Source organism: Prosopis cineraria, unplaced genomic scaffold (genome assembly GCF_029017545.1).
Source record: "Prosopis cineraria cultivar Desert tree isolate PC_DT_omini unplaced genomic scaffold, ASM2901754v1 PC1, whole genome shotgun sequence".
NCBI classification, from domain to species: Eukaryota; Viridiplantae; Streptophyta; class Magnoliopsida; order Fabales; family Fabaceae; genus Prosopis; species Prosopis cineraria.
Window position 1 is genome coordinate 18,203,877 of NW_026555332.1, and position 27,574 is coordinate 18,231,450.

Sequence of the window (27,574 nt, forward strand, 5' to 3'; positions counted from 1 at the left end):
CCACACGATCTTCTATTATATAGCATCTTCTGTCACCCAAAATGCATTTTAACTATGGTGAACAATGTTGTTTTGTACTAGCATCGATTAAATTTATTCTACCATGGTAAGGTCCTATCTACCATGGTAGGGAATTATTGATTGATTTTAAATATAAGTCCAAAACTTTTTAACCATAGTAGGTTTCTAGTTAAGTATTTTTCTTTTCTATTGTGATTAGTTTTTTTTTTTCAACTGCAGTTAGGTCCTTTCTACCATGACAAAGTAACCCTTGGATAGTTACCTTCTAATTACCATAGTAGGGTGTAATAATGTTGATTAAGTTTTTTTTTGTTAGAAATGATGATATTACAATGCTTACATGTGAATTGGATTTATGTTGCGATTTAAACACCAAGTTCTTTGACTCCTCAATAAAACTTAGGAGATAGCATAATCATATTGTTAAGTTGAAAAACTTTGACTGATAGTTGATTGATTCAGAACATGATGTATAATTCTTTATTTCTAACTTTTACATTGACTTGTTCTCAAAAAACAACATAGAGATCTTGATCTGGTTATGAGTTATGCTCATCCCTATATTTTTGAGATACAGAATAACTGGTTGACATCAGCCATCTCCAAATAAGAGATCAAGCAAGCTGTCTTTCATCCAGGCATAACCAAAGATTCGGGGCCAGATGGTTTCAATAGACACTTTAATTTTTATCGAAAGTCTTGGGAGGAGGTTAGTCTCGCTTCTTTAGCTCGTAAACAATATTACATTGAAAATTTTTGAATTTTGAATTAGACTAATCTAGTCTTAATTCCAAAAAGGGAGAATGATACAAAAGTACCTCCCAAATAGGAAAATAAGAGAAAAGGACCACAAATTATCTTACTTATTATGAAGTCCCTAAGGACTTTTTTGACATAAATTTTTTATACAAAATTACCTTTTTAACCTTTTAAATAATTAGAGAAACACAAAGTGATTTAGATAGAGCTTGGTATTTTATTATCTTTATTAACAAATTTTCACGTTTTAGTCATGTCTATTTGATATCACAAAACTCTAAAGCTCTTAAGTGCTTTAGACGATACATAAATAAGGTTGAAAATCAAATGGATAGTAAAATTAAAGTATTACAAACCGACCAAGGACATGAATATTTGTCTTATCAATTTAAAGAACTTTATGAATAAAAATGAATGATTAGACAACTAACCATTCCTAGCACTCCACAATAGAATGGAGTTGAAAGAAGAAATAGAACTATTCTAGACATGGTTAGGTCAATGATGGCACAAGCAAATCTTTCAATCTCATATTAGGGGGATGCTTTACTAATTACAGTCTTCATACTTTATCATGTGTCTTTAAAATTAGTTACTTCCACACCTTATGAGTTATGAACAAAACCCAAACGAAATTTAAATATTCTAAGACCATGAGGGTCAGTTGCATATGTCCATGATGATTCCCATAAATATGAAAAATTGGGTCCAAGAGGAAAGAAATGTATTTTTTATAAGATACTCTGAGCAATCAAAATTTTATGTTTTCATTAGTAAAAATGATGATGGAACTATAATTGAAATTGAATCTAGGAATATCATATTTTTAGAAAATAAGTTTCCTAGCAAGGGAGAAGTTGAACAAATTATATCTCTTTATGAGACACGGGAGCAACATAATATAAAACAAATAGATAGGCCTGAATCATTGCAAAATCCTAATCTAAGTGGGAGCTCTAAAAGGTCTGCTGGAAGACCCAAAAAGAGTCAAAACCCACAAGAGACCATGTGCCGAAAAGATGCTTCCAAATTGAGGGTGAAGCATTGATGGTAACTCCTCAAGATGATGATGAGCCACGTTTTGTAAATGAAGCTTTATCAAGACCTGCGAGGGATAAATGAAAGAAAGCAATGGAAGAAGAAATGGATTCCATTAGGACTAACCAAGTATGGAAATTAATTGATTTACCATGTGACTGAAAGGCTATTAGAAACAAGTGGGTTCTCAAAATTAAAAGAAAAGTGGAAGGATCAATTGATAAATACAAGGCTCACTTAGAGGTGAAAGGGTATACACAATAAGAAAGAATAGATTGTGAGAATACTTTTTCTCCTGTTGTACACTTTAGTTCTATTAGATTGATTCTGACAATAATAAATAGTCTAGACTTAGAGTTACACCAGATGGATGTAAAAAATGCTTTTCTGAATTAGATGAAGAAATCTATATGCAATGGCCATTAGGTTTTATTGAAAAGGAAAAAGAAAATAAAGTATGTAAATTAAATAGATCAATTTATGACTAAAACAATCATCCAAACAGTGGTATGTAAGGTTTTGCAGAGCAATAACCTCATATAACTTCTAAATGGTTCAGGAAGACCATTGTGTTTACATCAAGAGGTTCAATGAGAACTTCATAATATTATCTCTTTATATGGATGATATTCTATTAGCCGAATATAATTTAAATTTGATAATCACTATTAAAGAACGACTTTCATTGAATTTTGAAATAAAGGATATGGGTGAAGCAGAATATTTTCTTAGAGTTAAAATACAAAGAAATTGCTCTAAGAAGCTCCTTTCTCTTTCACAAGGGAATTATATAACGAAAATTCTTGAGTGTTTTAATATAAAAGACTATAAAACTATGGATACCCCAACAACTTCAAGTGTGAAACTAAGTATTGATATGGTATTAAAACTGAGATAGTAAAAAAAAAGATTGAAAGAGTTTCATATGCCAGTGCAATCAAAAGTCTGATGTATGCAATAATGTGTACAAGACCAGACATATGCTATGTCATGGACTTGTGAGTCGCTACCAATCCAACCCTGGTGAAAGACATTGGGAAGCTGTAAAGAGGACCTTAAGATACTTAAAGGATACTATTGATTATGCACTGTGTTACTAAGGGAATGATCTATGCCTGATATGATACTCTAATGCATATTTAGGTAGAGATGAAGATGAATGAAGATTGACATAGGCTACATTTTTTTGCTAAATAATGGGACCATATGTTGGAGCAGCAAGAAGTAGACATGCATTGCCATACACTTATGGAAGCTGAGTTTATAGCATGTACTGCAACAGTGCAAGAGGCTATATGGTTGAAGAGATTTTTAGAACATCTTGGATTTAGAAATGAAAGTACAAATCTAGTGTTAATTCATTATGACAACACTGCAGCCATAACCTACACTAAAGATCCTAAGTACCATAGCAAAACTAAACATATAGATATCAAGTACAACTTTATAAGGGATTATATAATGCAAAAGGTTATCACTATTCAATACATTTCCACAAAATGTATGATAGCATATTTCTTAAGAAAACCCATAGCTAAGAAGATATTTGAAAAACATGTAAGGGCTCTTGGCATATCTAGAATATAAAAAGACATACTTGATGTAATATTTTAGTTATGTTAATGAGAGTTCTTCATTACTTCCATATGTGTGCGCTTGAGAATATACAATGTCTAGTATGACATATAGGTTGATAAGGTTAACTCTCTCGCACGAACAACTGCCTTTGACATTCAAATCAAAGATGAGATATTTGTTGTTACTAGCAAGGCAACAGAAATGTTCATATGGTAGAGAAGAAACATGAATCATATGTTGGCTTGATTAAAGATCAAGTTGATATGAGATCCATAAGTATACTTGGATTGAGTCATGGATCCCTATATCGATAATGCCTATAGCTAAACAATAAATTCTCCAAAATTGACGTCATGCAAGATCAATAGAATAGAAGAATTTGGGATTAGGTACAATGAGTATCTAAACTTAAGTTTTTATGATGTTAATAATAAATGAAAATGACATATGCTCTTACAAGCAAGAGTAATACCATAACTTGTGTTTCATACCATATGTGCTTAAGAATCACAATTGGGAAGCAAGTGAATAAATCCTTGTTTTATTGTTGTGTGAGTCTAGAAAGGAATATCCTTTCAATGATGTCCTTTGACTTTGACATTATCATGGAGATATGTCACAGTGTCTGCTACTTTAACATACATCTTATGGTCATGATTGATGCGACCTAAAGGTATCATGTCAGGAAAGTGACTGTCTCTTATCAAAGTGATACACAGGCAAAAGGAAGACTACCTTAGATATACATGCCTATACTCGTATTCAAGACATGTCCCTTATCACTATTGCAAAATATATATACAGGAGCAGGTTTTTGGAGTGCTTTAGAAAAAAACGCTTTAAGACATTGAGGTAGAATTTATCATAGCACTTTTTATTTCAAGCACTCTGATATAAAAAAATATTAAGCTTTTTGGAGTACTCTTTGAAGAGTACTCCGGAATTCTTCACTTCAAGAGCGCTTTAAATTAGAACACTCATGAAGGGCAACCTTTTGGATTGCTCTTCAGGGAGCGCTCTGGAAGGGTCATTAATTTTTTTTCCTATAGCCCATGTCTCTTATCAGTTAAGCCTTCCTTTTCAAGTGTCCTTTTCTTCCTTTCTCTTTATCTTTTGCTAATCATTCATTTATCCAACTGGTTCGCGCGCTATCAAGCTTGTCTGTATTCCATCGCCATTTGTGTGTTCATCTCCGTCCTCCCTTTTGACTTTTCCACCATTGAAGTTGCAAATCTGAAATCACATATATGCATTTTGAAGTGTGAATACTATGCACATAAAAGAGACTATCTAAGTCTTAGAATAACTCGAGAGGGATCAGATTAGTCATACTTAGAAAAGTGTATATTGATAAATCTAAGATATTAAGGCACAAATTTAATTAAGAATAAATTCAATTTTAAGGTTATTTGTGCTGGCCCTTAATAAGATTCCTAACTCAATTGCCTAAAATGAAGATGTCAAGCCTATATGATCAGGGCAAAGTGTAACATCTAAAAACCTTAATTTTGGAATAAATTGTTAATTAAGGGATACATTAGTTAAGAAAATGATTGATTAATTCAATTATATTTTTGGGTTGCTAATTAGCTTCTTAGGTCATATTTGGCTCTAAATTGAGTTAGGATGGAAGTTGCATTGAATTGGGTGGCATCAAGGGGAGTAAAAATGACTTTTTGCTCATTGCGTCATGAGTCACGGCTTTTATGTCATGCACTGTGGTGCACAGCACAACACAGACAACATAAAATACAAAATCATTAGAAAAAGGTAGTTTTGTGGGGGGAAACCTAGAACATAAAGGGCAAGAATTTGGGCACTGCTAAGGCTTTAATTTAGGTGAATTTTGAAGTTAGATTGGGCCTTCAAACTCTTGAGTAAGTTTCCCACCTTTCTCTTCTACCTCTACATCTCTTTTTAATTGGATTTGGGAAGTAGGTGAATTTGCTCTGAATGAATTAAGCCATGAGTCTATATTTTAAAGGTTTCTATTGACTTTAAAGATTTGATTTAAGTTTCTTAACCTTGGATAAGTAGAAATATGAAGCTTAGTTATTGTTCAGTGTAAGTTGGATCAAGCCCTAGCTTGATTATTGGATTTTAAAGTGTGATAAGTTAAGATATTAAGTGTTATATTGTGATAGAGTTAGAGAAAGGCTTGAGGGGATGGTGTGAAAAAATTGTAATCTTGAGAAGCCTCTTTGTTGAGAATATGAGTGAGAAGTGGGAGAATTATGATGATATTGATAGATAATAGTGCTTGTGTTAATTAAAAATTAACATATAGTACTTATTGTCGTAGATTGTAGTGTGAGAAAATTTGCTTTGACACAAGGAGATTTAATATCATAGGTAACCCTTTTAGTAACAAAAAGGTTGAGCTAACTAAATAATTTTCATTATTTATTACCTTGTATAAGTTTTTCTTGTATGACTTGTTATGTATATTTGCATAAATTTTGTAAAAGTCAACTTTTTTAGAAAATGAATGAAGTATTGATTTGTGAAATTTCATGTTTCTGAAGTAAGTGGTAAGATTTATTATATTTATTTAGAAAATGATTTATGCATAGTCAAGTGGAGATATGTAGTAAAATATGGCATATTGAGGGTGGGAGGTCACCCTAGTAGAGTTAGTAAAGATTAAGTCCATGTGACATTACTGTCACTGCAGGACGCCAAGTGTAGCTCACATTTCTCCTTAAAGCCCGAAAAAAAGGTTGCGGTATTGGAGACTTACTCTCCTTAGTACCTGGAAGGGTGCAGAGTTGGAGATTATGCTCCTTAGCATCCATAGTATGTGATGTTGGAGTAATGACACCCTAATTACTTGTAATAGGGGGAACCTGTAGTCTAAAAGTGGTTTAGGATGCCTTGACTCAGTAGTCCTATCATGGAAGGTGAGCTTAGAGACCATACATGTGTTTTGGTTTCGTGAAATAGCCTGCAGGTTCAATCGAGAGTATTGGAGGATCAGATAATTAGTGATCATGCATTTTATTATGGTAAATTGTATATAGTGTGTTGTTATGTATGTTTTAAAGCTTGTTTATAACTTGGCATGTTAATCAATATTGTAGATTATCTTAGTTACTGATATTTATATCTCACCCCATAGTTATTATTTTACAAGTTTTACCGCTGAGTTTGAGTAGGGGAAGGAATTGGGCAAGGATTAGCAAATTTGCTACATTACAATTGTGATGTTCGATTTTATCAAGTTATGTACGTAAACTTATATAGATGATAACATGAGTTGCCAACTAGGAATGCATGTTATTTTAATTGGTTGCACTTGTATTATACTATGATATTTTGTATTTCAGCCCAATGTTGTATATGATATAAATATATGGTGACTTTTGTAGTGATGGGCTAAAATACTAATACAAGTGTAAAGAATGTTGTATATATGTAGTGATAATGTATATGTGGTGTATTATGTGGCAATAAAAGCTAAATGGTGGTTGTGGTATTGATTTTTTATTTTTGTCTATATTGAGTGAAATCCGCGTTAATGGCCAAATTTTGTGTTTGGTATGTTTTTGTGTGTTTAAATGCTCAATCAGGTATATTTTGGTCCATTGGACTTGGTTCAAGACTCAAAATAGGTTAATGGTATAAGTTTTGAGTTTTGGGTACTTGGATACTTGAAAATAATTTTAAAAACTAATTTTTGCATATGAGTGTCTAAAATTCTCATACGGTGTCAGATTGTAACAAAACTTGTACTATTAGTTATCTTATTGACTAAGCTTCATGTTTACACTTGAATCACTCCAATCGAACATTGAATGCAAAAATGATGAGCATTTGAAGTTCACCTCAAAAATCTATCATGACAGCATTTTGCTGTCATGACAGGGACACATGCACTGTGGCACATTGCATGCAAGCCATGACGCATGGTACAGTAGCCAAATTGGCCTTTCTATACCATATGCCATGGGGTGTGGACCACGAGCCCTGGCACTATACCAAAATACTTAAAAATAACATTTTTGGCCTTGATTTCAAGTGTTTTGCTTCCCAAAACTCTTCCATGCTTCCCATATCTTTATATATAATTATGTTTGAGCTTAAACTACTTATTTGAAAGGTTTTTATGGGATCTCAAATATTTCAAATTATTTCTAAGGATCATTATTTTACCTCTTTTATATTTTACTGTGAACTTAGAAGTAATCTATAACTTCTAATTATGATTATTTATTGTGATTGTGTGGTAAATTTTGGTAATATCAAGGCAGACATTACATAAAGCACCTCGTATGAAAGAAGAAAGAGAAAGAGAAAGAGATAAGACAAGTTATATCTTATCCACCAAGTGTAAGTGGGAGATGTTGGGTTATCCACCTTTAGTGGATTGGCCCAATATATAAGCCTATGGGGCTTTACCGTGAATATGAAAGAGTTTGGATTCTTAAGCATAATATTCCCTAGGCCTTTGTACATAAATAACCCTATTGTTCAATTTGTTGGATTAGAAGGAATGGTTATACTGAGTAACTTCCCACATTCGAAACCAATGCATATATGGGGGCAATTTAGGTTCACCATAATGGAATGTATTTTGCTTGTTTGGTGAATCTTTTCTAGTAGTAGTCTTCTATATTCTTTCCCACTCAAAAACTTCTCTTTCATTTGTGTGCATTTGCTGTGAATTAAGAATCGAGTTCAGTTTAGTAACTTCATTCATGCATATGGCATTCATTCGATACATCATATAAGGTTAGTTTTCTCCTCTAAATTCTTATATTCTTCCTTCCACTTCCTCCATATTCTCGAATTTCAGTAATGAGAGAGAGAGAGAGAGAGAGAGAACACACGAGAGAAAAACCCATGTCCTTCCTTCCTTTTGTTCTTCCTCCTCTGATCAATTCTGTAAATTATCAATAACTATGTTGTGACAGTTGCTACCATAGAGGTTTGTTCGCATAGTGTTCTTCCTCACCCATGTTTCTTACCGTCAGTCTTCTTCTCCTCTTTCCTCTTCAATTGCTATAATAATGTATTGAGTCATTCTTATCTTAATGGTTTAGCACTTGTTCTTCCTCTTTCCCTTAACCTGATCAGGTGTGGGTATGATTGAAATCCCTTCTCCTAGTTTTTTTTACTGTCGTCTATCTGTGTGTGTCAGTTTATTGTTTGGGTTGTTGAAAAATTTGAATCCTTCTCCCTATTCTTGTTGATGTATGAAATAGAAAGTAGATCAAATTTAAACAAGCTAGAACTTAAAATTTAAAGGGTGCATTTTGATAGATAATTTTACTTAAGTTATTTTGATTACTGTAATATATATTCTTTTAAAAGATATATTCTTAATTTAGTGGTTATAATTCTCTATTATCCTTTTTCTATCTTTTGCCAGTCAATTATCAAAGATAAATTGTTTTATTATTTTCTAATACCATAGATAATTAGATTAGTGTTATAAAATTTAGCAACTAGAAAAAAAAAAGATATTGGAGAAGAAGTAGAGACAAGTGAATGAGAGAATTTCTTATAGATTATTATGTCCTTCAATACAAATTATATGCCCTATTTATAAGCATGGTCTTACACATCAAAGGTTACACAAATGATAAAAACAAATAAAGGATAATCAACTCTCATAATGGTGGGAGTTTTATGGGAGAATATGAAGATAAAGAGGTGATGAAGATGGACACTTACTATCCTTTTGATATTCATAACAATTAGTCACTTGTTTTCCTATTTTATATGTTCATGGTTATCATGTTTTGTTGTTGTTGTTGTTGTTATTGTTGTTGTTGGAGAAAGCTATTTACTGAAAAAAAAATATGGTATTCAGATACTAGAAGTAGATTGCTATTCAGTAGATCGCGTGGGATTCCTTGAGATAAGAAGCATTTTGTTTCTCCAATTATGTTGTGGATTAATGTAAATATGCAAAACAAAATACTCTAAGCAAGGATCCTGCCTATATGATTCATGGAGCAATATATATATATATATTGTATCAGAGTAGAACTCCGAACGCCACTTGAATGTTCTTTTTGGCAGGTTGTAGAGATTTCGGAAAGTTTAGCTTATAGCAGGGATTTTGCCAAAATTTCTACAACAAGTTTAAATATTTTGTTCCTATTAACAATTGCTCAATATAAATGATGATTGTATGATAAATTTGCAATTAATATGTTAGAAGTGTTAAGGGTTTAGGCTTATCGAACATGAGTTTTCTTATATTCGAGCCAATCAAACTTCTAAAGTCTGGGGTGTGATACAAATTGTGTGGTTAATATGTATGTATGTATGACAAATAGTATTTCATTTGTGTCAAGTTAAAAAGTACCTCACTATATTGTGTTCCAGATTGTATTCTTTAGTGAAGCGTGCCTTTGCCTTGTTTTCCACGTTAAGGGACACAAAAACTTTAGTCACTAGCCCACTGCAACTGATTAAATTGTTGGAATCAACGCATTGGCCCTTGTCATTCAACTAGGTAGGAGACGTTTTCCCAATAGCTCTTGCTTTGGCTAGCTCGTTTCTTTCTTCCCTTTAACATTTCTTATACTTTATTCAAATAAAAGATTATAAATACATGAATTTTAAATATGAAATTTAAAATTTAAAATTTAAATTTAAATCCATCAACTCAAATACTACCTTTACTTATTCTATTCTTAGCTTTGGGTTTCTTGTGTTTTTATTCTTCTTTCTAGAGTTAATTACATAAAAAGAATTTCCTTATAATATAACAGAAAAGAAATGAAAGCAACCAAGAGGAATAAAAGAAAACCATAAATTTTACCAGCCCACTCACAATAGTCTGTATCTGTTCTCAAATGTACATATTTAAAACTGAGATAAGAATGAGACTTATATATGTATAACTTCTATCTTTGGAATTTAAGGAGAAAATATTAAGATAATTATATTGTTCATAAATTAAATAATTGGAGTTGATTTTCGTGCTGCAGCATGGAAGAAAAATATCTTCAGAGGAGGCAAAGTCTTTTTATGTCATTCGCATTGGCATACCAACTTGGAATGAGAAGGGAAGCATAATAATAAAGATCCATGTATGCCTTCTTTATTGTCCCTTCTGCCACTTCACAAGCTTGTGCAACTTCTATATATATACACACAGTAATGAACTTTTCAGTCAAAATAATCACATATTGTTTTAATAAACTAATCGAGACGATCACAATAAAAATAAGTGGCTCATCAATAAAAAATATAGTTTAATGATGCTAATTTTATCATTGACTTCTGAGCTAGGCATGTTCGGGTGACAAATGATAATGCGAATACAAGAGAATGAAAATAAATCATCAATTATAAAACCATCATTTTTGTTATCTTTAAATTAAAATTCATGTAAAATTCATTTAGATAGCATTTAGATTGATAGATTTGGATTTTAGATTTGAAATCATTTAAAATCCATATTTAGAATCTTTTATTTGGGTAGCTTAAAATATTTCAAATGAACAAAAGAGACAAAATGATATTCAAAACGAATATTCAAAATAAAAAGTGAAGAGTTTATTTTTATTTTATAATCAACAAAAGATGAGAAAAAATATGAAAATTATAGAAGTGTTGATAGTAAAAATACAAAGAAAACAAAATGTTTGAGTGACTAGAATTTCAAATGATTAGGGTGTAGAATGAATTTAAAATTATAAAAGAATTATAATTTAAAATGGATTTGGATTTGAACCCTAGTTCATAAACTTTTGTGTATCCAAATAAGGAATTTGGTTCAAATTTAAATTTTTATTAATCCAAACTATTAATTACAATATTTTAGTATAACTTGACTTTTGTATATAAGTTCAATTTTCCCTTAATCTTATCCATCCAATTAACATTCTGAAATATATTGTAAAAATTTTCATAGTAAATAAATTTACACATAAAAACTAAGCCATTTATAACTTAAGAAACTCTTTCTCTCTCTCTCTCTCTCTCTCTCTCTCTCTCTCTCTCTCTCTCTCACAAACACACACATTCATTCTATCTCAAATTATAAGATAACTTTTGAGATATTTTGTTGTTCAAAATATAAGATAATTTGCTAAAAATAAATGATTTTTTTCAATATTACCCTTTAAGTGGAAAAAAATTGAAATAATTATAGTGTAATAATTATTTTTTGTGTAGACTTAAATTTATGCTAAATGATGAATGGTATTTTTTGAATGTTTATATTCTTATCCATCTAACATTTTGAAATATATTGTAGAAACTCTAAAAGTAAATAAATTTACACATAAAAAGTAAGTCCTTTATGACTGACGAATCTCTCATACATATACCTGCATGCATGCATATACATATATTAATTATGTCGAAACGGGCCAACACAAATTAGTTGAAACAACCTCCACAACATGAAATCATGCCATATCAATAAACTTGTCATGGATTTTTTTTTTGTTTTATAGTAAAAGAGGGAGAAATAAAAAGAAAATTTAAATTGAGAGAATTTCAAATAAGAACTAGATATGTGACTTAATTATTAACAGGTTTAAAAAAATTTGAAACTTCAATTCAGCACAAAAGGACTAAAATGGAAATAATTTCAAAAGTAAAAAAATCAAGGTACCCTTCACTTGTTAATGCTTTTTGAGATACAAAATCATTAGTTATTAATTTTCTTATTTCACTTGTTAATTTACCAATATGAGTTATAAATTACATGACTTGATAACTCAATAATCATACAAGACTTGTCAGACAAACAACAACATTGGTTATTAATGTGCTAATTTTACTTGTTAATTTACTAATATTAGTTGTAAATTAAGTCTTGTAATTTATAACTAATGTTAGTAAATTAATAAGTAAAGTTAGCAAATTAATAATTAATACTACTTCTTGTTTAACAAACTAATTGAACAAATGATGTTCAAGTAATATTCAAGTCTTGTATGATTATTGACAGATCAGATCATGTAATTTACAACACATATTAGTAAATTAACAAATAATGTAAGAAAATTAATAACTAATGATTATATACCTAAGAAAAAATTAAACAAGTGAAGGTACTTTGATCTTACTTATTATTGAAATTATTTTCACTTCAATCCTTCGGACTAAAATGAAATTTTAGATTATTTTGGGATCCATTAACAATTAAGCCACACCCCTAATCCTTAATTGAAATTATTTAGTTGCCCAAAAAATGGACAAAAAATAGCCTAAAAAATTACATAAAATGACAAAAAAAAAACTTGTAATAATGGGCCCAAAATTATAGACAAGGACCCAAAAAAATATAGAAAAGGACAACAAAATTTTGGTCATTTTCTGTAATTTTTGATTTTTTTTTATATCTAACTGTCAAAATTAATATTTTGTTAACAGTAAAAGCCAAATTATATTATTTTTAAAAATTGAGGGAATAACTTACACAATAAAATTCAGGATGTATGATACTATAGGATATAAAATTTAGGGAGGGTAGTTACTGATTTACCCAAAAAAGAAAAAATTGCAGCAAATGATCTTTTGTTGTGAGCTCTGTTAATTAACATGTCACCGCTTTTATAATAATAAAAAAATTGAAAGAAAAACGTGGTTCATGTGAAATTTCACAAAAAAAAAAACATTAAATATGAAAATTTATTCTTCCGAATTCATAAAATTTTAATTATGGAACGTAACAGTAACAGACCTCGAATGCTCATCCTTTTCTCTGATAACTGAGAGACCATGAAAATAGTCGCTGCTACTATAGACGTCGAGTTTCTTCTTATATCATATGATTCTGATCTCTCAACAGCTTCTTGCACGGCCCTCATTATGCGACTTTTTAGTCCAAGTCTGGAGCAGTAACGCCTGGTGTTGGAAATAATTGAACAAACAAATCATTCACAAATAATTCGAGTTCGGGTTATAATCATACCAGATCCAGACCCGAGAACCCACGAAGAGAAAAACTACTAGAGTCTATGAGGCACATCGAGGGAAGAGAGAATACAAGAGAGTGACTATTCAACCATAGTGTGTCCCAACTGACCATATATGTTGTGTGAGTGACTGACTGAAATTGGAGAATCATATAATATGGTAAATCAAGGGCATGAATTTGGTTTCTATTTTTATTTTTTTAAAAAAAATTTTATAATACAATTTTTAAAATTATTTTTCAAAATAAAATAAAATAAAAATCTGTTTAGTTACATTAATTTAAAAACAATTTTAAAATTAAAAAGTAGGCTGATGGGGATTATTGCATATAGGTAATAATGGTAGTTTATGATAGAAATTGGTAAAACTAACGATATTTTTTCAATAATTAATTATATGTAGCATGTTTTGAAAATAAGAAAAATAAAATGAAAACAGCTTTAAGATGTTTCTATTTTTTTTTCAAAAAATGAAAACAATTTTTAAAATAATTAAATTCAAAACGTTGTCCAAACAATTTTTTTAAACTAAACAAGCTTTGAAGCTTGAGTAATAAGATAAATCTCAATAAATATAATACCTTAATTAATAAGTTATTGAAATAAACCGCAATATATATAATATATAAATTAATAAGATATTTGATTCAATCAAGATTAAAAATTTATTTAATTCTTGATTTGATTAAAACTAATTTAATCAGATATATTAAATTAAACGCTACTTAATGTCTTAATTTAATACTGCGGATATTATAATCTAACACCTGGCGATCTCCTTAGCGTGTACGGTTCCCGTAAGTTGGAGCTTCTTCTTCATAATCTCCACGCACTTATGAATCTCTTTTATTCTCACCCCACTTGATGATACGTTATAGATCTCCTTGAACGTCCTCGGCAAGCCCTCTTGTTGGCAAACTAAGTACAAGCAAGCAACCACAATGGCCTTAGGGTTTCTCTGCCTCCCACAAATCTTCTCACCATCCACCTTCTTGTACAACTCCTTCACCCGATTCTCAATTCTCTCGACCAATCCCAACTTCCTCGCCATGTCCTCTATCATTGTTAGGGCTTGAACCCTCGTGCCATTCTGGTCCAAGCCATAACAAGTTAAGGTCCTCTCTCCACCACTGTTGTTAAGGTTTGTTTCAGCCATAGGAGGACTTGTGGAAGGGCTATTGATGACACAACCTACATCGTAGTCATTATCGGGTTTATGTCCACCGGAGGGCGAATTCAGAATGAGGCCACACTCAGAGCAGACTGTGTCCCCAGAAGTGTGATCATAGACTAGTGAAACATTGTACGATTGGCAATTATAGCAAAAGAAGCCTTCTTCTTCCATGGAGTAAAAGAGTCACGAAATAAAGATAATTTAATGGGCAAGCAGATTTTGAGGGTAAAATTGTGGTTGCAGAGACAGATGCATGATAGGGCTTTTATAGTGCAGGATGAGGTATCTAACTAATCATGAAGGAGATCTCGGTTATAATTAAATATTGTGACCAATGAATATTTGGTCACATCCTCATTAGTCACTGAATTCAAATTCAATGTAAACATATTAATTAATGGTTATTTTCGTTTGTGCTAAAAATCACACTAAATGATCATGGGCGATTTACAGTTTAATTCTTTGGTCGCAGTAAAATTATAATTCCAAATTGTGAGTGTGCATATTTGTAAGTAAATTAATGTGTGCATAAGAAAAGAATATTTAAATTTAACATAGATATTTTTTTTATCGAAAAATTTAACATAGATATGCATAGTAGTTAACAATTTAAATTAGTCAAAGCATTTTCTCTATGAACAAAAATCTGTGAAGCGCTTCGATGGATGTCAAACGTTATAAATTTTTATCACGACTAGTTATAATTTATATACTGCAACAAAAGATTTAAAATTGATATAAAATCATGTCAGTCCAAAACTTGATATCTTATAAATTATATACTAGTTTGGCTTTTATCGGAAATTTTAATTATTATAACTCAATTTTTTAAATTAATTTTTAACAATAATAATGAATCAAGTCATATATATATATATATATATATATCCAATTCACCAATTTCTTCCAATTGACTCCTCAGATTTCTTGACAATGTGATACTGCAATTATTTCCGTTTGTATTTGTAATATATTGAAAGGATTAATGTACATCAAATCTGCCCCGAAGTTTTCAATGAGACACAACAGGTATTCTAAGCATTCAAAGGCATAAAATCGCCATGAAGTTTTTAAAAATGGAACAATGTTTTCCTAAATTAATAGAAAGAAAATGGTGACCGTTTATGTTGACTAGAAATACTAATGAGGCACATTTCCATGTGGCATCTGTAACATCTCAATTTTCTAATCATGTAATTAGTTACTAATTAAGGGTGAATTAATAATTAGTGAGTGATTAGAATTTTTGATGACAAATTGATGATTTGATTCTTTGGGATGTTGAATGAGTAGATATGAGTGAAATGATCATATTTTGAAGGAAAGCGTGTGCACACAGTGAGAATTGCCCTTACTGTGTTACATGCCACGACACAAGCTGCCTACGCCGTGGCGTAGGGCACAAAAGTTTGCTAATTAATACATGGTCAACTCATGAAAACAGAGTAAAAGGGAGAAGAAAGCATGAAGGGAAAGGAGAGAAAGCCATATCTCTGCTAGGGCAAGAATTTTTAGGAGCTTGGAAGGCATTTCTGATTGATAGCTTATCGAGTAAGTTTCATACAACCCTTAGCTTTAATTCTACTATAATTTCTCTTAGTATAACTTATAAAAAAATTGAATCGGAGAATTTTAAGGAGTTAGTTTCGTACCTTTTTATAATGAAAAGGTTCTTAGAAGTTAAGCTAAGACTATGTGACTAGTTTGAAGTTAAATAATAAAGCTTTAAAGCTATAGGCTTAATTTGGCCCTAAATCAATGGTAAAAAGGGTTGAAAATTGAGTAGATGTGAAATGGGATTACTAGAAGTGATAAAAAGTAGTAATCGAATGGTGATGTGCCTATATTGGCTAAGTGGAAGTCAATGGATGGCTAAATGAAGCTTTAAGTAATAGTTAAGTACTTTTGGTCGATTGGATTAATTGACTATGTCACACCCCGAAAATAGAGGGTGACTGGCACAGGTGCGAACTACATCCCACGCTCCCGTAACCCCTAAAATGAAAATTTCTTCCATTTAAAAAAATAATTAGATTATATAGAAATTCTAATACTTTTAATATTAATTGTCATAACAAGACTTTAACATTTTTTTTGTAAAAATTTTGACAAAACTTTCCCTGTAACTACGATCTCCTAAAAGTTCTATAACAAAATTTTTTCAGTAAATAGTATCAATTAGGAGCTTAGCTCCTTCCAGCCAGTAATAGTATAAATAAAACCTTAACAATAATTTATGTGGAGCAACTGATCTTTCTTCTTGATTTAAAATATATGAGTACTAAAATATTTATATAAAAAGGTAATAATACCAAGCAAAATTTTCCACCCAATATAACTATGTTACCCTTTTTGATGTTGGTAGTAGGATCAGCATCAGCTAATGAATTTGAGACCAAAATAAATTTTTTCAGTGAATATCGTCCCAACAATAAATAATTGATCATGAATAAATAGAAAAGTTCAAAATAATTATATAACCAAAGAGGCAACTCCTTTCATAAAAATTCCATAAGCTTTAGAATGAAATGGCTCTATAAAATTTAAAGAAAATCATAAATCATTGAACTCTCATAAAAATTATTATTATCACTTGATTTCAAGAAAGCATGTAAAATAAATACTTATAAATAAGTTGCTAAGTAAGAACCAATGGAATATAAAATCACCAAATAATCAGATTATAATTATAGGGACTTATCATAACAATTAACAAATGTGGACACAGTCTATGAAGGTAAATAACCAAACATAGCTTATGCCATGAAGACAAACGTGGACACACTAGTCCATGAGAGTAAGTAATCAAACGCAGTCGAAGCTATGAAACAAATGTAGACACACAGTCCACGAGGGTACTGCTAACCAAACACAGCTCAAAGCCACGAAATCAAACGTGAGTACAACGCTCATGAAAAACCATCCCTCCATTCCACGTGCTAGCTAGGTGAACCATGGCACGCCAATGGCTAACAAAACTACTGTTAGCAACCAGTGTTATGCATAAAGTCTTTTTTTAAATCCATCTTCAAACATGCGAGAAATTCACCATTTTCAAAATAAAATTTCCATTTTCAATGTCAAACTCGCATGAATCATTTTTTTTTCTGTGGCAATTCAAAAATTTTCAAAATGAATTCCCACAATTAAAGTCTAATCTTGTATTTATTGAATAATTAACATTTCAAAAGTGATAAAGGTAATTTCATAAAATAAAAAAGTTTAATCAACAAATTATCCAATATTCACATTGTTGTTATAAAATGATTTGCATAAAACTGTAATATTTTAGTAACAGAAAATTTTATAAGATAATCAGTTAGGACGGTATCCACTTACCTGCAATATTCTCAAGTGCAAAATTTCCCCTTTTAAAGCTTCAATCCTCCTTTACTACCCCAATCAAGATTTTCTTTCTCCAAATCCCCTATTCAATAATATAGAATTTTAGTGACCTTTATTCACGTTTACTAAACTCCTTTTCCATAACAACATTATAGTCACTATATTCTTAAGTCAATCCAATATATAACTAAAGTTCTTCAGCCCTTACAATACTTTATATATATATATATATCCAAAGCTTTGTTTATACTATACTTGTCTTTTCCAACTCCACGCAAACATAAGTAGTTAACTTTTAATCAAGGTATGTATATTACATGAGTGCACACCCAACTCTAAAAAAATACTTCTACAACCCACTTTATCAAACACCTTAAGTGCACCTTAAAATGAGTCAACACCATAATTTATAAATCATCAACAGTGCCATTTCCAAAAATTAAGTTAACCACCCAATAACTACATAGTTAAAATTTTACACAAGGCTACGTTGACTTAGAAGAGCCTATACCAAATGCATCATCATAATAATTGGTAAAATTCATAAATTTCATAGTTAAATAAAACTCCTTTTAATAGACATTTTTGTCCAATGCCTATCACACATTAATTCTTAAATTCAAATCACTCATTTTCCTCCCTAATTCCATCTCCCAAAATTTTACAAAATACATATTTAACCTAATCAACCTTCCCAAATTCCATAAAAGATAAGTGTCTTCCAATAATAATTTATTTAATTAGCAATAATCATCATCATATATAAAGATCAAGCCATTATAATAACAACACTCTCTCCAACATTCTACCAAACACTTTGTGAGCATTTGAACTTTAACTATAACCAAGCTTCTTCCTATTCAATTCCATTTCCCAAAATTTCTAACATAGACATGTAATTAATCAGCTTTCATAGTTCCAGTTAATCAATAAATGATCAATCTTAATTCAAGAAAAAAAATTAAGTCTTCATTCTTCATGTTACTCACGACAGCAAAGAAAGGAAGGAGTGATTTCATAGTCCCAATCCCTAATCACTCATGTAATAATAGAGAAGTGAAGGAATGGATTACCTCAGCTTAGATCATCCACAACACGGAAAGGAAGAAACAAAAAAGGGGTGACTGAACAAGGGAGAAGAAGACAACTATAACCTAACCTCCAGCTTAAGAATCAGACTTCCATAAATCTTAGATCAACTCCTCATGTGCTAACAACTTTCGAACAGAATAAGTGGAAGAGGATGAGGATCCGACAGTACCCATCGAGAAACACGAAGAATAAAAATGAATGGGGAACTAAGAACTCCTTACCTAGAACACAATGATCCATCACATGGCCAGCGACCTGAACAGCAGGGAGAGAAGATGGAGAAATTGAATGAAGGTTCAGCACACACACTCTCTCTCTTGGTCTGTGACTTTCAAATGAGGAAGAAGAGGAACAGAGAAAATGAACGCAGCCCTTCCCCTGATCTGGTGCTCTCTATTTTTTAAAAAAATTTGATGGGGTAAAATAGTAATTTTAATGAAAACAAAGAGCAAAAAAAAAATCCTTTTTTTACACTGAGAAGGTTTGAACCTTGGACCTGTCTGATGAAAGTCTAGCTCAGCTATCATTAAACCAACTCTCCTTCTTGATAATCTTGATCAAAAGTTAATATAATTACTATTAAAACACCAACATATATATATATATATATATATTTACTTATTATTGCTATTATTGTTATTATTATTTTTCTAGGCTATTATGGACTAATAGTGCCAATTGTATGTATATTGGCATATTACACGTGTAAAGTGAGAAAAGAAGCTTGTAGAGACATATAGTGGTTGGAAAATCTATGGGTAACCTTTCTTGTGACAGAAAGGTTGAGGTAACTGAATGACTTAACCTATTTGACTATCTATTATAACTATTTGAAACTATGATATCTATTACATGAAATTATTTTTAAACTGAGCATGTTTCGAGACGATGCGTAATCATTGCATGATATGGATTTCAGTTAAACAAACTAGTGAAAATATATGATTGTTTATGTGTGGGGGGGGTTTGAACGTAAATATGTGGTTTAAACAAAATCATGATCATAGGAGGGCAGGAGTTCACCCATAGGAAGAAGTAGTGAGAAATCTATATGACATTATGCTCTTTAGTGCCTAATGGGGTGTGGTGTTGGAGAATTTCATCTCCTTAGTGCTTATTGAGGTATGGTGTTTGAGATTTGAGCTCCTTAGCATCTGTGTGATGCAGTGTTAGAGTAACAACACCCCGATTAATGTGATAGGGGGAAACTATAGTCCTAAATAGGATAGAATACCTTGGGCTGGATAGTTCTACCACTAAAGGTGCACTTAGGTCATATTGGCCTATTATGAGCCTATGGTTTTAGTCAAGGTGATTCGATGGTTCGAATGATAAAGATCATACTGATATTTGCAGTGATTTGTTATGAAATGGATTTGAAGTAAACTTTATGTCATAAGCTATGTTTAAATATATATTATGTTATACTTACTTATAGTTACAAGTAATATTTAGTAGTAGCAAGTTATTTTGTTACTAAGATTATTATCTCACCTCATGGTTATATTTTTGCAGGTTAAAGTAGTAAGCTGGGCAAAAGGAAAGACTCAAGACTGGCTTAGTGTGGATAAAGCTGTGCAAAATATAGTTTGTGTAATGAACTCAATTTAGTATGAATAATGTAAATAAAAGTTGTCATAGGATTTGCATGCATGTTTTAAGTAGAGATTTGTAGTGACTTTTGAGAAATCTTAGCCCATGTATAAGAATGATGTGATTGAAGGCTAAGATTTGCTTGCGAAAATGTGTGTGAAAATGTATGTAGGGAATTTGTGGTGAAATTGTGAATGGAATGGCCAATCCTATGGCTAGGTGACAAATTAATGTTTTAGTAATGAAACATAGCCCTTCTGTATGTGATATGGGTGATTAAATGGCCATATTTTGATTTGCATACATATGTGTTGTGATTTATGGTCAATCAGGTGTGTTGAATCTTTTTAGACTTAGTTTTAAGCCCTAAATAGCTTAATGAGATAAAGTGTAAGATTTGAACACTTTGTGAATAATATTTTTTTAAAAACTGACTTTTTGTACCTGGGTGTCTAAATTTTAATTAGACTATTGGATCATGTCCAAACTTATTTCATTGGCTAGTTTATGAAATAAGCTTCATGTAGGTACTTGAATATCTCTGATTGGATCTCGCATGTGAAAATGATGTATGCTAGAAATTCATTTTGCAAATTGTCATATGACAGCAAGTATTTATGTCATGTGTGTCATGGCGCATTGCATGTTATGCTATGGCACATGGCACAAAGAAGGGGAGCCCATAGCTTTGTGTCACATACTGTGGTGCAAGGCCTAATTTCTAGCCTTGTTTTTTTTAGATTTCAAACCATGACTTGAAAGGGCATGAATGCATGTGTTTATCTTTCACTGTGCATTGCTCTAATATATAAAGGATTCTGATGGTTTTTAAAACAAGTCTTGGGTCCTAAGCTTTTCTAAATAGGTTTTCTTATATGTAGTTAGGTAATTTACACGTGTTGATCAAGTTAACCCCTCTTTAAATAGGTTTTCTTATGGTTTTCTACAGGAAGATCTTTCCAGGCCCTAACTAATGGCATCAATCTCAGACTCAAATTCTTTTTAAAATAAAAGTTGGACACCCTTTTCAAAACTTACACCTTTACAACATATTTCACAAAATTCAAGTATCCTAATTAAAACCAAGGACCAATGGCCACCAACACCAAATGACCACATATTGGTCATCAAAATTAACTCATACAATGCACCAAAACATAGGAAATAGTTCTAGATTAAATTTCTACTACTCAATCCTTTAAAATCAAAAACATAGAAAAGGGGAGTTTACCACATTTTTCATTAAGATTTCCCAGATCATCACATAATAATCTCTACGCTCACTTGCATTAGTATTTTAGCCCTATCATCATAACATATAATAATCAACTCTCTTCCTAGGACCCAAAATACCATTACAATTTACAATTCACTTAATGCAAGTAAATAACAAAAAGGGAAATCTTAGTTGGCAATCAAAATTGTCATACACATAAGTTACCCAAAATAAGGAGCCTATTACAAATGGATAGCGATCCTAAGCCTTGGAATGTTTTCCTCTGTCCATACTTCTTAAGTTATTTCCTGTAATATTAAAGATAACGGGCTGAGCAAAACTACTCAGTAACCAAGGTTCGACTAACCCATACTAATGCATATCAATTAGTTTAAATGCAAGTGATGGTTACTATTAATACTTTAACCCATATGAGACAATTGAAATTAGATATTCACAAATCAGCTCACATAATAGTATCTACTTAGAAAATAATGCTTTTAGCACCTTTCATTTAAATAGAGTTGATCACATAAATCATTGACAAGCATAATGGCGGAAATTAATACTCAACTTAAAATGTCATCATTATGGACTCAATATAGACAACAATTACCTTTACTCACTATATGCATGGTCACAGCTCCCTTGTATCCTCCTTATTCCTCTGACATAAAACCGTGAGCTATAATTCAATAAGATAGTCTATATTCTTTAACTTCCCTAGCCTAAACACTTATAAGGGGATTACCCGGTCAAGGCGTACCCAACTCACTTATGAATCATGGTTTCCCCCATTTCTCACACTATAAGGTGTCATACACCCTAGACTAGCTTCCTCATTGAACCGGTGGATAGCTAGCTAGGTTTGAGTCCCTTCTCTACTTCCTAAGCGAACTCCCATCTCTCTAGATCATGCAATGGACATTCATGCCATAATTCACACATTTACAATTCTTAGAACTTCACATTATCATTTTTCATTGAACTTCATCATTACACAATCATTGGACTTCTCAAACACATTTCATGGAATTTTAAAACTAAATAAGTCGTTGAACTCTCAATTCACAATCATTGTACCTCACACTTTTAAAATCATTAAACTTCTCTATTTTCATCGTACCTCACACTTTTAAAATCATTGAACATCCCTATTTTCAAACATCATAGAACTCCTCCTAAACAAAGATTCATTTTTCTTTTCAATTTGTAGAAATCATTACACTCCCAATAAACATTAATACGAAAATCCACCACTATTATTCTCAAGGAAAATTTTTCATCATAAGGCATAAAACTCACAAATTTGATCTAGTGGATTTCTTTACAAATTAAGCCACACTTGCATTTCTTTTATTTTATACATTTCAAATGATAATCCATAAATCAATAAACAAATCGACACACACAAGCATAAGATAGAATACCCTTAGTTACCTCAAACCTTTAAGAGGTCAAAGGTTTCACCCCTTAACTATTCACTCCTGAAGCTTCCAAGAAGCTTGAATGGTGCCAATAGTAGTTACACTACAAGCATATACCATACAAAACATCAATATCCAATTTGAGCTATTTTTCACTAGTATTTTCATCACTTCTTAATACTCAAGTTTTACTCTAAACTCATGTAAAAGTACCCATAAGGCTTCTTAGCTTCCTTTAACTCTCATTTATAATATTAAGCTCTTAAATGGGCATTAATAAAACCACATTATTCCCAACCACTAAATTCATGGGAATTTCAGACACTTAATGTCCTCTAACCACCAATCATCGTAAAACCATAAATATTAAGTTTACTTAGCTCAATCTACCCCCATTAACTCTATTTAAGTCAATGGGTTCAGGCCCATAACTTCTATGGACTGAAAATCATTATTAGAAATCAAGCACTAACCTCTACTATCAAGAAAATGGAAGAAGAGAGGAAGATTTAAGCAAGGAAGCTTACCTTTAGTGTTTATGAGCTCCAAATTACTCCCCACAATCAATTTCTTCAAAGCCCTAGCTCAATTTTTTTACCACTCTCCCATTCTCCTTTGTTTACCCTTCTTTTTCACTTTAAATTCGTGACTTAATACTATAAAATTTTGACCATGTGCCGAGCTTCTTCCAGCATGTTGTCATGCATGCGTCGTGGCAGGCCTACCATAAGCCGTGGCTCATGGCACAGAATTACTCCCTTCAGAAATTCTTCCTCTTCTATTCTCGGGTGACCCGATTCTCCTTTGGACCCACATTTAGAACTGAAATCGAGACCAAACACACCCATTAGGCCTCTCTGGCCATATACCTCATAGATACACTTTATTAGTCTATTTAAGCTTAATTAATTTGGATTTAAAATTGAGGATGTTATAGAAGAAATATCAAATTCATCAACTCAAGTCAAGAAATAGTTATCATCATAGAAAGATAAACCCATACTAAGGGGAAAAAAGGGCAAGAAGGAGACCCCTTTTAAAACCCAAAAAAAACAAAGCAATAAGAAGGAAACCAAAAAAGAAGAAGAAGAAGCAAGATTTAAAAACATAGATATGAAGAACAAGAGTGAACAAGAAAAAGCAACAAGGTAATAGAATCCCTTTTAAAACCATTAAACCCAAGCATCAAATCAAATCCAATCTAGGTTTGGAAAATTCAAAGAAGGAAACCAAAAATAAAATATGTATCTGAAAAATAGAAACAAGAGAAAATGACAAATAGGTCTTAAGGGAACCAATTAATTCAAATTAAGTCCCAAGTGCCAAACTTTAGAAATTTGCAAGTTCGACGCTCAATTTTGCAACTTCGTTGTGATAAATTTGTAACTTGTTTTTCAAATTTTAACATGGTAGAAGAATAAATAAATTTATTTTTCCTAATAAAATTTGGAACATAAGTTACAAATTCATCACAAGAAGTTGTAAAATTAAGAGTTAAACTTGCAAATTCCTAGAGTTTGGCACGTGGGACTTAATTTGAATTAATTGGTCCCTTTAGGACTTATACATCATTCTCCCTCGAAACAACCCTAATTGAGAACACAATATAGAGAATTAATTAAAATCCCAACCAAGCAAACAATTGATTTATTCCCGCTCACTAGAAAATACTTTTCTTGCCTATAAATAAACAAACATAATATCATGAAAAAGGAAATGATTTGGGTGTGTTGGAAATTATGCACTGTAACATCCTAAATTTCTTAATCCTAAGTTTAGAGGTTAAATGAGGGTGAAGTGGAAGTTAGTATGTGATTAGAGATTCGGATAATTAATTGGTATTTTGATTTATTTGTATGTTGTATGAACAGATATGGGTGATAGAAGTGTGTTTTGGGTTGAAGAAAGTGCACATGGTAAGAATAAATCTTACTGTGCCACATGTCACAGCTTGTGCTGTAGGCACCGTAATGCATGGACTAAAAAATCACTTCTTAAGTCATAAAATTGGGTGATTTTCAAAGGTAAAAATTTAGAAACACACGAGATAGAGAGAGGAGAAGGGTTGAGGAGCTAAGTCAAGCTATCTTGTAGCGGTGGAAGGTGATTCGGACCGGTAACTTTTCGGGTAAGCTACATATAACTCTTACCTTCCATTCTACACAAATTTCTCTGAAAATGAGTTATAGGAAATTGAATCAGTAGAATTTGAGGGGTTTGATTCTTGCCCAATAGTAATAAAAAGGTTCTTGGAAGTTAAATTAGAGCTTTACGACTGGTTTAGAGTTGAATGGTAGAGCTTTAAACCCGTAGGCTCAATTTTAGCCTTTAGAAAGAGAAATTTAAGGCAAAAAGCTAATCTAAGTGAAATAAGACCATTTAAGGTAATGTAAAGTAGTAATAAGGTAACCATGGACTTAGAATGGATAAATGGAAAAGAGCTTACGAATAAATATAGCCTTAAGTAGTAAAAATGAGTTTTTGGTCAAAATGAACCAAATGACTAAAATGTGCCAAATGTGTTTAGATTGGCATATTGAACGCGTGAATAGTGAAAGGAAGCTTGAGATAAGCTTGTGTGATAGTTGAAATCCATGGGTAACCTTTCTAATGACAGAAGGGTGGAGGTAACTGAATAACTTTCTTTGTTTGACTATTTATTATAACTGTATGTTAGTATGCTATATAGTACATGAAATGGTTTTGAACTAAGCATGTTTTATAGCACTGAGTGATTGTTGTGTGTGAAACAAATTTTGGTTGAAATGAGCATGGAAATATGCATTTTGTAATGTAAAATATTATTTGTAATATATTATGTAAGACAGTGTGAAATGGTAAATGGGAACCTTAAATGGTTTAGGAAAGCATGATCATAAGGGTGAGAGTTCACCTGAGTGTAGGAGATGATAAAGACCATATGGCAAGATTTCCTTAGTACCTTTTTAGGGTGCAGTGTTGGAAACAATTTTCCTTAGTGCCTTGAAAGGTGTGGTGTTGGAGAAGATCTCCTTAGTGCCTATTGAGGTACGGTGTTAGAGATGAGAGACTCCTTAGTGTCAACAACGCCCTATTGTGTGTATTAGGGGAAACCATAGTCTGTATTGTGCATTAGAACATCTTTAGCCAGATGATTCTACCACTATAGGTGAGCTCAAGACTAATGAGAGTGTATATTAGTCTAAGATAAGCCTATATTTTCGTGTTAGGGTGATTTGGAGGTTCGGTTAGTAGAGATCATACTACTATGTTTTGCGATATTGATAAAATATCTTGAGATAACATAGAATCTTTTGTGATTGATGAAAAATTGAGAATGAAATAAGATATGTGATATAAATGCTATTTTATGAGGTTTTGATAATATACTATGTTTACTTTCATATTGTTGCATGTGATGGTCAATAGGAGTGAGTTATTCTGTTATTGAGATTTTTATCTCACCTTCATGGTTACATGTTTATAGGACCAGGAAGTGATCAGGGCAAGGGAATAGAGTCTGGACTGGCTTGAGTTTGAAGCCGTGTACTTTGAGATTGTGTAATGAACTGAACTAATCTGAGATTGTATATATAAGTGTATATGAGTTTCCATAGGGTTGCATGCATGTATTGAATTGAGATTTTATGAAATCAAGCCCGATTATGTGTATATGTGTTGTTTGAGACAAAGGGGCTATGATTTGAGTATGTTTATGTTGAAATGGTTAGTGAATCTTAAGCTAAGGGAAAAATTATGATGAAATGAGTAATTTGAGGGCTAAGATTGTATTGTGAATATGATTTTATATGTATAGGTTGAGAAATAGGCAAGTGGGCTAAGTTTTGCCAAGAAATGGCAAAGTATGTGAAGTTAATGAATTGTAGAAATTGGTCATAGAAGGATCAAATTTTGATAAATGAGTATGGTTGTGATTAATTGTGGTCCATCAAGTGTATTAGATTCTTTTGGACTTAGTTCAAGGCCTAGTGTGGTCTAATGAGAGAAAGGGATCAATTTGAGCAGTTGGGTGAGAAAAATTTTTAAAAAAAGTGACTTTTCGCACCTGGGTGTTCAAATTTTGATCAAGCCATTAGATCGTGTCCAGACTTATCTCATTAGTTAGTATAAGAGCTAAGCTTCATGTAGGCGCTTGAATCACTCTGATCAGATGTCGTATGTGAAAATGACGCATGCCGAAAGTTCATCATTTTTGCTGTCAAAATGATAGCAAAAATTCAAACAAGTGCACCGTGGCGCATGGTGACACATGCTATGGTGCACGGCACAAAAAGGGCGAGCGTGTGGCTCTGTGCCACATGTCACGACGTATGGACCACACGCCATAGCGCACGTTCCAAAACACAGTTTTATTTTATGATGAAATGCATGTAATTAGGATAGGAATGCTAGTAGGTTATGTCTACTATGTATTTGAGGAGTGTATGATTTACTTCTACTA